Source organism: Microchirus variegatus (genome assembly GCF_963457635.1).
Source record: "Microchirus variegatus genome assembly, chromosome: 1".
NCBI classification, from domain to species: domain Eukaryota; kingdom Metazoa; phylum Chordata; class Actinopteri; order Pleuronectiformes; family Soleidae; genus Microchirus; species Microchirus variegatus.
The window spans coordinates 37391182-37403638 of NC_139802.1; the positions used below are offsets into that span (position 1 = coordinate 37391182).

General features: G+C 41.6%; 1 protein-coding gene across 3 annotated transcripts in view; it reads left to right on the top strand.

Annotated features, from left to right (window-relative positions):
• The window catches only part of dab2ipb (DAB2 interacting protein b), a 106916-nt gene that overhangs the window by 32068 nt on the left and 62391 nt on the right, over window positions 1-12457 (top strand). Inside the window, exon 1 of one of the 3 annotated variants that reach the window (XM_083895344.1) lies at window positions 11214-11246. The exons of the other annotated variants lie outside the window; for them this stretch is intronic. The gene's annotated coding sequence lies outside the window, so the exon portion shown is untranslated. Of the gene's footprint in view, window positions 1-11213; window positions 11247-12457 lie in introns of those variants that run through there. 3 annotated transcript variants of the gene reach the window in all.

Consider the following 12457-nt stretch of genomic DNA (forward strand, 5'->3'; position numbering starts at 1 on the left):
TGTGTGTGTGCGTGCGTATGTGTGCGCGTGAGTTCTCAGCACTGCATGCACCATGACTCATGTCTCTTTATGGAAAGACTGCTTCACGTTCACAGCAGGAATTACATTTTTTTTTTGCCATCACTCACACACTTTAGCTCTGAATATTAGCAGATGGAAAAAATGGCTGAACAGATTTGATACATCAGTATTTCTTCCTGTGACCTCTCTCTGTCTCTCTCTCTCTCTTATGTCTCAGTCAATCTGCTCAGCATATATTTTCATTATGCTTGCAGTGGGGGGGGTATGCCCATTCCACTTTGTCCAGCATTGGAAAGTTCAGTAATATGAATAATGTAGAGGAATTAAACCATAATCTGTAATTTGCTGCTTCAAATCCTACTGTATTCATACAGTAAATAAGAAGAATTGAATGTCTTTTAAGTGAATTTAGATTATTGTGATTCATAAGTGCAAGATTTAAGCTTCATATTTGATTTGTGTTTTATTACAAACTCCTTCTCGGGTCATTGAGATGCCTACATATGACATATAATGAGATATTTGAAAGTGGCTTTTTTGAGACATGATGGTCTCCAGTACACATTATTGATGTGAATGTTATAATTGTAACCTGTCTTTTGTAGTTTTGAATGGCACAGTTGAAGAGCCTGCAAAGACGTGCAGACCAATGTATGGGCTTCTACACCTTTGGGGTCTCGAGTGTCTCCTGTTCATCTTGCAGTGTTGCTGTCCGTGTAACGGGTGCAGCATTAGTGTCTGAATGGATGCCTGTAACGAAATTCAAGAGCCTTTGATACAAACCCCCCCTGTTATCTCTCCATCAACCTGCAGTAATGGGTGCCATGGTGATTGTTGCAGGTGAGGGTGTTTGATTGACCGTGTGTGTGTGTGTGCGAGGCAAAGAGGGAAAGACGGCAGCACAGAGGGAGAGACACATCCATACATAAATCCAATAAAGTGATGACATTTAGAGTTATTAAATTCCGTAAACATTCCCCAGGTGGTCCGACTGTAATATCCAACCCTTTCTATTGCTCCCCGCCTTCTTCCTCTTCTTCTGCTGCTGCTCCTTCCCACTCTTCCTCCTCATCTCTCAACTCACTCACTTCCTGGCATTTTGCTTTTTCTGCATTTTGAAGTCATTTAACCCTCCTTATCCACACGTCACAGTAGTATTACTTTCCCCCCCGAGAACAAATACAAGTGTCAGGCATATTGTTACCTTCTCAAAATGAAAACGTCACATTTAGTGTTGGTTTTAATTAAAGGTCCCATGTTATGCAAAATCAACTTTATAATCATTGAAATCCTAATATGTGGGACTCTGGAGGTCCTATCAGTCCCTAAAAAACGAGAGAGTGCTGGCGAGGGCAACGGTATCCGAAAACTTGAAGCTTGCCAAGTCCACGAAAAGTTCTATTCTTGGCTGCACAGTGCAGCACAGAGTTCTACACAAACTTCCAGCCTCAGAGGATTTATCTGTCCAGTGGACGTTTTGCTTACACCAGGGAACTAGGTTAACTTGGAGAAATAGGGTATAATATGGGACTTTTAAGACTGTCTGACTTTCTGATTAACATTGTACTATAGCAGCAAATAGCACCAAGCTTTTAAACTATAGCCTTTGACTCATATTGATTCACAGGCTGCAGAGAAAAAAAATGTGTGGCTAAATACCTGTCATTACCCTGACGCTATCACAGAGGTGAACACGTACATTCAAAATGTAAAGGTTTGCAAAGTGTAACAGGAACACAATTAGCGGCTGTTGTTGTGGTAGATTTACTCCACGTCAAATCGGACTCACGGACTTACCCCTGAATCCACCCCTCTTTGTTTCTGTGCCCTCACTTCATCATTTCCTGCAGCTGGAACAACATTCTCCTCCCCAGATTCCTTTTTTCTTTTTTTTTTTTTTGCATTTGTCGCTATTTGCGTACTCACTAACCCTGTTATCTTGTCTCATTTTGGATTGTCTGGTGGGACTGTCACATTTCATAACTCTTCTTTTTTTTTAATGCCTGTTCCTCCCATCACTCAAATCCCTCTGATGCATAATACACATGCAGACACACTTTTTTTTGTTTCCATTCTGACCTCGTCTAATCCATTAATTAACTGACTGCATCACCTTGTCAAATGCAGAGTCAGTGCTTATTAGCGATGATAACACACCGCATGAGTATTTGCTTGGACACTGTCCAGAGAATCAATGTACTTATTAGTGACAACAGCAACAAGCAAACGCCTAATTAGAGTTCTTTTTTTATGACAGACTCGAGAAAAACAACAGTGTTTTCATGATTTTTCATTGCAGCAGTGGCAGAGGAAGAGTAGGCCACATCCTCCTCCTCCTCTTCTCGTTGGTATCGTCTCTTTCTATCTCATTTGCAATCTATCAGCATTCTCTGGTGGAGCTAAAACATGGTTTTTGGGGATAATCACGTGTTGTACTAAGCAGGTTTCATGTACCACTGTGTATTATTAAGCTACGTCCCACGCAGACTGAGGGGGGTTGGGCGGTGGGATTCATTAAATGAACTCATCAATAACATCTTCAAAGCTAATGCCTCTAATTTAGTGATGATTACAAGGCGTTATCCCATAATCTCTCTCGGATTCTATCTCATAATGAGGATTTTGTCAGTTCAAGAGTGATGTGGCGTTCCTGAGGTGTTGTTTTTTTTTTTTTTTTGAAAAAGGGGCTGCATTGTTTGTGTGAGTCCTCTTCATTTGCTTCAAGGACAGAGATGGCTTTTCATCTTTGAAGTTTCACCATGCAGGCACACAAGTGCGTGTGTGTTTTTTTTTTTTTTTTTTTTCCCCTTACCAAAACCAAACAAGTTAATATCCAAGGTTAGATCGTTCATGGTACACAACGCTTCTCAAAGTATAGTCTATTCATTGAGAAATGTTCAGTCTTCCTAATGAGGCTGAATTCACATAGTTTTTACGCTGAAATACACAGAAATATAGCATTATTACAAATAGGCTATCTATTTTAGTTGAACAGCTTGATAAACAGTATTTGGCCATTTCTTTATATTTGGTCATTTTGAAAATTGATTGCCAGATTGCAACTACCAGTTGCCAAAGTGTGAGAAGATGACTCACTCATGTTTTTGTGGTCCTCCTCAGTCTCAGTCTGAGGTTGACTTCCGCGCTTCTTGGGACGTCACAAGACGCTAAATTCCTGGAATTGTTGTCTCGCGGAGCTCCTCTTTGTCCGTAAAACACGCGAGATTGCTGGCGAGGGCAACAGTATCCGAAAACCGGAAGTCTGCAAAGTCCGAAAAAGTTCTGTTCTTGGTTGCACAGTGCAGCACAGAGTCCTACACAAACTTCCAGCCTCAGAGGATTTATCTGTCCAGTGGATGTTATATATGATGGCAATGTGCCTGCTAGAGCCTGCAAATGATCACTTTTCCAAATGCTAACTGCTGTTAGCTCCCAGTAGCCTCTGTGGCTGATGTCATTTCCTGTCCCTTAAGTTTCGTTTTACTTAAACTTTGATTCGACAGCTGAGAGTAGGCATCGGACAATACGACAGTTTTACAACATGATTATCCTGTCGAAAATAATTATGACTCACCGTCTCATTGTGATCCTATTTTTTTAAATTGCTCTAAAACACACTGGCATCTTTACCTTACATGTTGGAAAGAAACAAAGAAATTAGATAAATATTTTTTATTGAACACTTAAAAGTGAAAAAATCCATTTGTTTTGACAGCAGTTCCAAGTCACTCGCATGAAATATTAATGCACTTCCCACTTTTGCAATTACACCGTGATGAATATTCACCGCTGTCGACTTATTGCGAGTACTTTTTTAATCGTGATGCGTGATTGAATCATATATCGCCCCCCCCCCCCCCCCGTCTCGCTGAGAACCACTCTGCCTTTTAAGTGTTTTTTTGAGTTTTGTAATAAAATTAAGTGCCGCATAAATTGTGATCTCCAAAGAGAAGAAAAGAAAAATCCACAAGATTTATTCAATCTTCGCTGAGATTTCATATTCCGAAGTGAAAATGGAGCGTGTACTCATCCTAATAATGAATGGCTGGATGTGCAGTGTGAGATTTCCACTGCATTATTTTCAATATGTTTCCTGGAGCTTTTGTGTGTATTAGCCCCCTCTGATCAGTTCAATATATGTATAATTTGTAGCGGAATCAGGCCCTGAGCCATGCGAGAGTTGTTGACACCTGTCCAGCTTGTGGGATTCGGTGGCTTGGTTGATGTTTAACCCTGCCGGGCCTTCTGTGAGACCGGGCATGCGTGGCCAAGGGTCTTCTCTCTTTCATTCTCTCCCTGGGTAATGAGCTGTAATGGATAGGGCCTTGAGCGTGACAGGAATACCAAGGGCCGCATCAAAGCAGTATCCTCCACCATCCCTTTAGAGAACTGCTCAGTACACATGCAAACACTCATTTATTCATTCATTCCTCTCTTTAATCTACTCCAGTCGCAGGCTTTTCATTTATTTATGCCATGCATACATTTTATTAATATTAAAAAGTGTGAAGGTTTCATCAAGAAAGATTATGTGATTTAGTGATGATGAAGAAGAAAAAAAGACTTATAGATAGAGTAGATACGATTGATGCGTTGCACATAAATTATTGCTTTGCTAGTTGGTCACCAAGGGAAGTCACAGGCTATAGTTTATAGGTTTTAAAAAGAGAAGGAAGTTTTAAGCAGAGTTGAAGGTAGGACATCCATACAGTTACTTCATATCGACCACACAGAAGAGTTCAGTGGCTATTTCTATCCATATGGTACTCGCTGATTCTCACAGATTCACTGTGGTGAGGACTCGCACCACGAGACAGCCTCCCTGCTTTACTGCTCCGCGTATGAGCATATTTTTTTTAATCTTCGATGGATTAATAAAACAACCATTTATTGTAAAAGTCTCACCCAGTTTGGTAAGATCCGATTCAGTAAAGTCTCCATTTCACTCCATTTAATCCGAACTGGCTTAAATAGAGTATAGAGACTACATTTATATTCACCTAATCCACTGATGGTGATGATACATAATGCCTGCCTTGGCAAGATTCATTAAAGCCAAAGTTAATCTCCAGGCGAAGTGAAGTAAGCGATGACACTGATAATTATGTACTGTCCCAACCCCCAATGCAGAAGTGTTCATGTGGTAGCATATGAGAAGTAGGAGTAACTGCATACATTCAAGGAATAGGTAATGAGTTTTAAGAATATGTTCCCTGGTATTTTTTGCCATTAGACAGCCCTACTTAAGTTTGTCAACAGCTCACTTCCTGCGCCAAAGTCCATAGAGGAAATCAGAGATGTTACTGCTGCCTCCATCTGTAAATTTAGATATAAATTATTATTTGACTCCGCTGTTTGAAATCCAATGAGGCAGCATTCATTCAGCAGCTTCTGTGTCCCCACAAGCTTAAAACACAGATTATCTCAATGGTCTCTGGTGCGGTTGTCCAATCTACAGTTTCGACCATGAAAAGCAGTCTAATGGTGAGATAAATGATCTTATCTTAATTCTTACGATATTGAAGACTTAAGCCGATATAGATTTTTATCAGGAGAGCCGTTTGTTCTGCTGTTTGGATCTCTGTCTTGAGGAAGGGAGGGGTTTGTTTCATATTTCCAGTATGCTGAGATCATCTATGAGACAAGGGTCTCAAATTTCTGCAGCTTCATTACCCTAATCCTTGCCTTTGTTTTTGGACTTAGATTAATTCAAATCTGGCACATACATACATGTATCCACCCGGATACGCAGTATGCGTCACCAATTACTCAGCTGTTTCTGCCACATCAAGGTCAGGCTGTCGTGGTATAAAAAATAAAACAAACTCACTTTTTTTTAAATGTTCTATGTATGATTAAACATAAATTATATGTACATTGACTGCACTTCAACAAGCATTGAATAATGTGGGCATATATCTACTGTTATCCATCATTCTTTCTGATAGATACTGATTCATGCCCTATAAGTAAATGATATTGATCTGCCGTATATATTGTAACAGCATCTGAGCACAAGAACAGGTCATCAGAGCCACCGCTTTAAGGGGACATATTATGCAAAATCAACTGTTTAATCATTTAAATACTTGTATTTGGGACTCTGGAGGCCCTATCAGTTGGCAAATTGTAAAAAAAGATGACTCACTCATGTTTTTGTGGTCCACCTCAGTCTAAGTACAGGAGATTTCGCTCTCACTAGGACGTCACAATGCGCTAATTTCCTGGAATTGTTGTCTCGCAGAGCTCCGCTTTGTCCGTAAAACATGCGAGAGTGCTGGCGAGGGCAGCGGTATCTGAAAACCAGAAGTCAAACTGCAAAGTCCGAAAAAAGTTATATTCTTTGTTGCACAGTGCAGCACAGAGTTCTACACAAACTTCCAGCCTCAGAGGATTTATCTGTCCAGTGGATACATGTTATATATGACGGCATTGTGCTGTGCTAGAGTCTGCAAATTATCACTTTTCCAAATGCTAACTGCTGTTAGCTCCCAGTAGCCTCTGTGGCTGATGTCATTTCCTGTCCCTTAAGTTTTGTTTTACTGTTTTTTAAGGTGGACCTAACGAGATACTACTAAACAGAGCGTTCTGAACAGGGCAGTTATGTCAGGGTGATTGAACTGCTGTGGTGCCTCATTCTGATGGTATTTTGACCAAAGCATGTCACTGACATGTTAATTAGGACACCAGGGAACTATGTTAACTTGGAGAAATAGGGTATAATATGACCCCTTTAAAGTCAAAGGAACATTTCAGTTCACGGGACACACGCCTGTCACCTTGATTTGCACTTACATTTGCAAGACAAGCGTCATAACATAACATTTGTTGCCACAGTGTGGGCTCAGTCACAATCCATCAGTTGGATTCCTGCAGTGTGATGCCAGCCATTGCATTCCATACTGACGGCAGCCATTGCACTGTATTGCATTGCGTACTACATGGGGAATTGTAAATTAAGAGAAAAATACTGAATTGGTGGAGAGAGGGGGATGGCGCCAGACAGATAAGTGTATCCCCTTTTTTTTTTTTTTTGTTGAAAACATTTACAAAAGGCTGTGTTCTTGGAGTGCTGTTATTCTGAGCTTGATTGTGTCTGGGTCAGATGTTCAGCTTCTCATTTTGCTTCAACAAACTCCTTCAAATAGCTCCCTGCAATCAGACCGCACTTGTGGCCTCTCTGTCGGAAAAAAAAGCATGTTATTTCTTTCTTTTCGTGATCCATTTAAAGAGTTTTAAGCATGCCGATCTTGACAGGTTTGTTGCACTGAGTGTGAAAGTCAGAAGTGCTGCAGCAGCGTCAATGTCAAAACGGTATATTTTTATCTTAATGCACCAGAGTCATTTGTTGATTGTGATGTGATGATTCAGAGCATGTTGTTATACTCATATTGGTGTGTGGAAAGATAGACATTTACATACGCTCACGACTCACTTTATTCGGTCCACACGATACCTAATAAAGTGGCAGAAGTGACACCCTGTGTGGTCTACTGCTGCTCTAGCACATTCAGGGATGGTCTACTTCATACCTTGAGTGAATCTTGCCTTTGCATCATTTTGAATCAGTCTTACCGTTCTCCTCTGACCTCTGGAAGGCATTTTGTCATAGAGAACTGCAGCTCACTGGATGTTTTTTCTTTGTTCTCAGTGTGTGTAAAAATCTTGGTAGATCAGCAGTTTCTGAAATACTTCCGTCTCCTACCAACCATTTCCATGTTTAAAGCCACTTCAATCATCTTTCTGCACCATTCTGATCTTTGTATGATATTTGCATTTACAAGCAGTCGAGCCAGTGTAACGGGTGTGTAATTCTGCACTTGCAGGGTACCTTGAATAGACAACTTTCCATAGATATATTATATTACACAAACAGCTTTATCTCCTGTAATTACACGTACTGCTTCAACTTGACAGTAGCTCATTCATCAAGGTGATGTCATGGACCAGCCACATTTTCCTTTATGATGTATAATTCCAGAGACAAGCTCATACCTACACTCTTAGAAATAAAAGTGCTAAGTAGAACCATATAAGGTTCTTCAGCTTGTCCTCATAGGAGAACCCTTTTTGGCTCCAGGTAGAATATTTTTGTAAAGGTTTCACCTGGAACCCATTTGGAGGGTTCCACCAAGAACCTTTTCAAAACCCTTTATTCAGGGAAAGGGCTTTTATAGGTTTCTTTAATTCAAAATGATTCTTACTGGAACCATTAGTGTTACCAAGAACCCTTGAAAAAGCAGAAGCAAATGGTTCCAGGTAGAACCTCTGCCCTTATAGAATGACCCTTTTGGAACCCTTATTTCTAAGAATGTACAAAGTTGTGTTGTTAAAAATAAGATTTAGTAGATTATGGACAACATAACCCATCAGAGCACCATCCCATTGATTGTTGATGGAGTATTAATGCTGGCGGTGGCGATGGGAGCGGTGTTTAAATGTTGGCATCGGCTGCAGGAGCTGGAAGCAGCGTGTTACAGGTGCAGCTAATCCAACTGATAAAAGGGGACAGTGATTAGCGGTTGGCTCATGTGTGTGGGAAGTGAGAAGAGGGGTAGCTGTAGGCTTATCTAATTGGATTAAGTGAACCAGAAAAGAGTTGCTTCCTTGATTTTAAACTGATCGGATGATAGAGAGGGAATGATAAATAAAATATTAGAATGGACAGGAGCCCAGCGGCATTGCTTGGGAGTAAGCTAGTAATGATGAAGCATCGCTGATTAAACATTCATTTAGCTGAATTAAGAAAGAAAATAAAAAAAATAAAAAAATCTTCAAAAGCAGCCACTCATCGCATCACAATGATGAGAGTGAGCAAGGTTTTCATCAGTACACTCATTTCTATAGATGTACACAAATCATTCTACATTTGCATAAATAATTTATGTCTTTTTAAAAAAAAAATTAAGTGAAATTTATACTCCTATAGATTAGTTTTGTGGGTAAATGTATTAGCCAATGCAGGTCCGAGCTGGCACAGCTGTTTTTTACAAGCGGCAATAAATTTACCGAGTCACATTCTCTCACCTCCATCGAGTCGCACGTTCATTTACTCTTTGCTTTAAGTGCGTATTTCATCCTGGAGTAAACCTATCAAAGAGGACCATAGTAGTGAAACATAGCAAACCCTCCACCCCCCCCCCACACACACACACACACACACATACACAGCCATTGATTGCCGCCCAGTTTGCGCCGGATTGCACCTGACACAGTTCTCACTGTAAGAATGAATAATTGATCGACGACACACAACAGGCACTGGATTAAATTAAAACCGTTGTCTGTAGTACGAACACCGTTACAGTTCACTTGTTTCTTTGTTCCTGTGCAGTTTTTTGGACACAGGTTTTCCTGAACCATTAACCACTTCAATCCTTGTGACTGACACTGATATTTTTTTGACATCTCGGTGATTAAATGGGAATTTTAAACTCACACTAACATTTGATGTTCATAGAAACATTGGAAACTAATAGTAGCCTGTTGCAATTTAAAAAAACAGATTAATTATAGGGTATGTTAGTGTATTATGTCACATTAGTCATGCTGTAAATGTCCAGTATGTAATCACTGTGTTTCTACAGGAGCCCAAACCAAGATAGTTCCTTGCTACAGATTTTAGACAGAAAAAAGACTAATCTTTACATTAGATTAAACAGAAAAAATGGATAGTGTAAGATAGCATCTCTTGCCTCGCTCCCCTTAATTTTATTTGCCCACTTAATTAGATTTTTTTTTTTTTTATTGAGTGGCTCATTGCTGGTAGTGTCCAGCTCCTCTTGTTTTCCTGTTTCCAGAGGAAACAGATGGGAGGGCTGCAAGCATTTACCTTTCAGTATTTTAGTTATTCTGATAATGTTCCGATGACCTGAGCTTTTGTCCTGAGTGGGTGTGAGCTCGATATTTGTCCACCACACCCTGTAGTGTGGTCATTTGATTTACAAGTGGGCGTGTGTGTGTGTGTGTGTGTGTCAAGCAGAATGAGGGGGTAAGGGTGATGTCATTTTTGATGACATCATTGCAGGCGTGCAGGAAGTGCAGTAGCTGTGGTTCCAGCTTCTGCACTGCTCTCTGCCTTATCATGCGAGTCCCTGCCTGGTCTTTTATCCCCCCCCTCTTCAGTGCCAGCTCTGGCCGTGTGTGATCTCTAGGAATAACCTCAAACTCACCCCTATTACCACTGCCAGCCTACCAATTCTGACTCAAATTGAGCATGGCAAAGCCCTCCCACTGACATTCCAGTCTTACTACTAGCAACCCTTTGGCTGCCCCCCCCGCTGGCCACTCTTACTTTGCCAAAACTGAGCTCAGCATGGCCTCGGCTGAGTTCACCAAGCTTGGGTCTGGTACCTCAGTCCATGCCCTCAGCTTAACAGCAGTGGTGGCAACAGAAGCGGCAACCGGTAGTTGAACACCTCACGCCAGAATTGACAGGACAAAGAGCACACACTCCCTCCGGAGCAACACAAGAGGAGGAGCGGGGGTGGGGGGGGAAGGCAGGGCCAAGCCAGGCTACGCTGCTCACACACATACATGTGATCCCCCTGCACACCATATATATAGGCTCCTCCCAAAAGCAGGGAAACAGAGATGGAAGGTGCAGTCAATCACTGATAGTGAGAGGGAGGGGTTCTTGCCGGCGTTCGCATTAGAAGGAGGGGTGAGAAAATGGGATAAATGTTCGTCATTCTTAAAATCAGAGTCAGGTTTTGCAGTTTCCTTAAACCCATTCATTCAGAGTGAATGAAACAAGAGAGAGAGCGAGAGAGAGAGAGAGTCCTGTGTCAGTGACAACACAGGAAGTAGGGCATGCTCTGTTCAGGGTGTGCGAGAGAGGGTGGGAGAAAGGAAGGAGGAGAGGGAACAGCCAGAGAGGGAGAGAGAGAATCATAGTGCTCGTTCTCCTCCCCTTGCCTTGAAGCAGAAAGAGAAGGAGCCAGAGTGAGGAGGAGGAGGAGGTGAAGGAAGAGAACCACAAGTCAGGAAGAGAAGAGGCAAAGCGGCAGTCTGCAGCAGCAGCAGCAGCAGCAGCAGCAGCAGCAGCAGCAGCAGCAGCAGAAGGGGGGTGGAAGTGGAGCTTTGAAATCGCCTCTGCCCTCATCCATCCCTGCCTCTCTATTTTTTTTATTTTTTCCCTTCTGCCCTCTGTTCTGGCTCAGCCTCGGTTCACCTCTCTCTCTCCACACGACTTTGATTGTTCTGTGGAATTCTGACAATGGCTGGTGAGTGTTATCCTGCTTTTCACATGTCACTCGGCATCCTTTGTGTGCGCACGGCTGCTTGGGTCCATGCAGTGGGAGATTATTCTTTATTTATAATTGTGAATGCGTAGCCCGGTGCCACAAATAGAGACGTGTGCGTGTGGAGGACGCTTTCATTGAGACTGTTTTTGCGCTCCTCGACTTATGCGCCGTTTGTCTTCCAGCTGTGCCTTCGTCGTCCTTCTCCACTTTCCCTCTGTCACTAGCGATGCGAGAGAGGGGTTTGTTCTGCTGAGCACAGGCACACTGCTTCATTCTGCGTACTTGCAGGGATGCTCAGTCATTATTCTTTAATTGCCTTCAACTCCCAGAGGGCTTCCATTCAGAATATGGCTCTTTTATCATGTGTGGTTTGTGAATTTTTACGTGCACGTAAATGAAAAAAAAAAAACATAATCTAGAGGATGTGTTTTTGGATTATTAGAGATGATCATATCCTCAATGGCCTGTGTGACAGAGGGCAGCCAGCTAACACAAATCAGATGACTGGGTTATGCTGTGAGGTCAGCCACCCGATTTTGGATGGCATCTTCTATCCGAGGCGGCAAATATCAGTTTAAAGATAGGTGTGTGTGGCCACAGGAGAGAGAGACTCAGAGAACAACAGCATGAGTCTAAAGGCTTCTCTTGGTTGTTTAACACTGTTTCATCCAGCCTTTGGGAAGTAAATGTTTATCTGTTGCACTCCACTAGAAGATAGAAAAGGGTTTGTCAGTCGAAATGATAGTGCTGTGCTCTCACAGATGTGTTTTCCACTAATATCCAGTCTGCTTAGTGCATGGTGTATACAGTAGATTCACAGTTGCAATATAGGGATGGGGAATAATTCAATGGCATAGTACGTCGTGGTATATTATCACAATATATCATATATATACTGTAAATATTTCATAAAGGTTCAAGGCTTACATGCATGACATTAGTCAGAATAGAATAGAACTTTATATTCCAGCCGGAGCATAACAATTTGGTTTCAAAATATTCCTTTTTGAGTTACTTATCTTAACGAGGTGACAGTTTAAACGCGGCAGTTTAAGCGCTCATAACTTGTTTGTGCCACAATGTGTGAAGAATTGGAGCATTTTTTTTTTTTTGTTTTACCCAACATTCATCTCTCTCAGAGGTGGCTCCATGAGGAGAAAGCCTGTTTTTGGTTTAGTAAACACATAAAT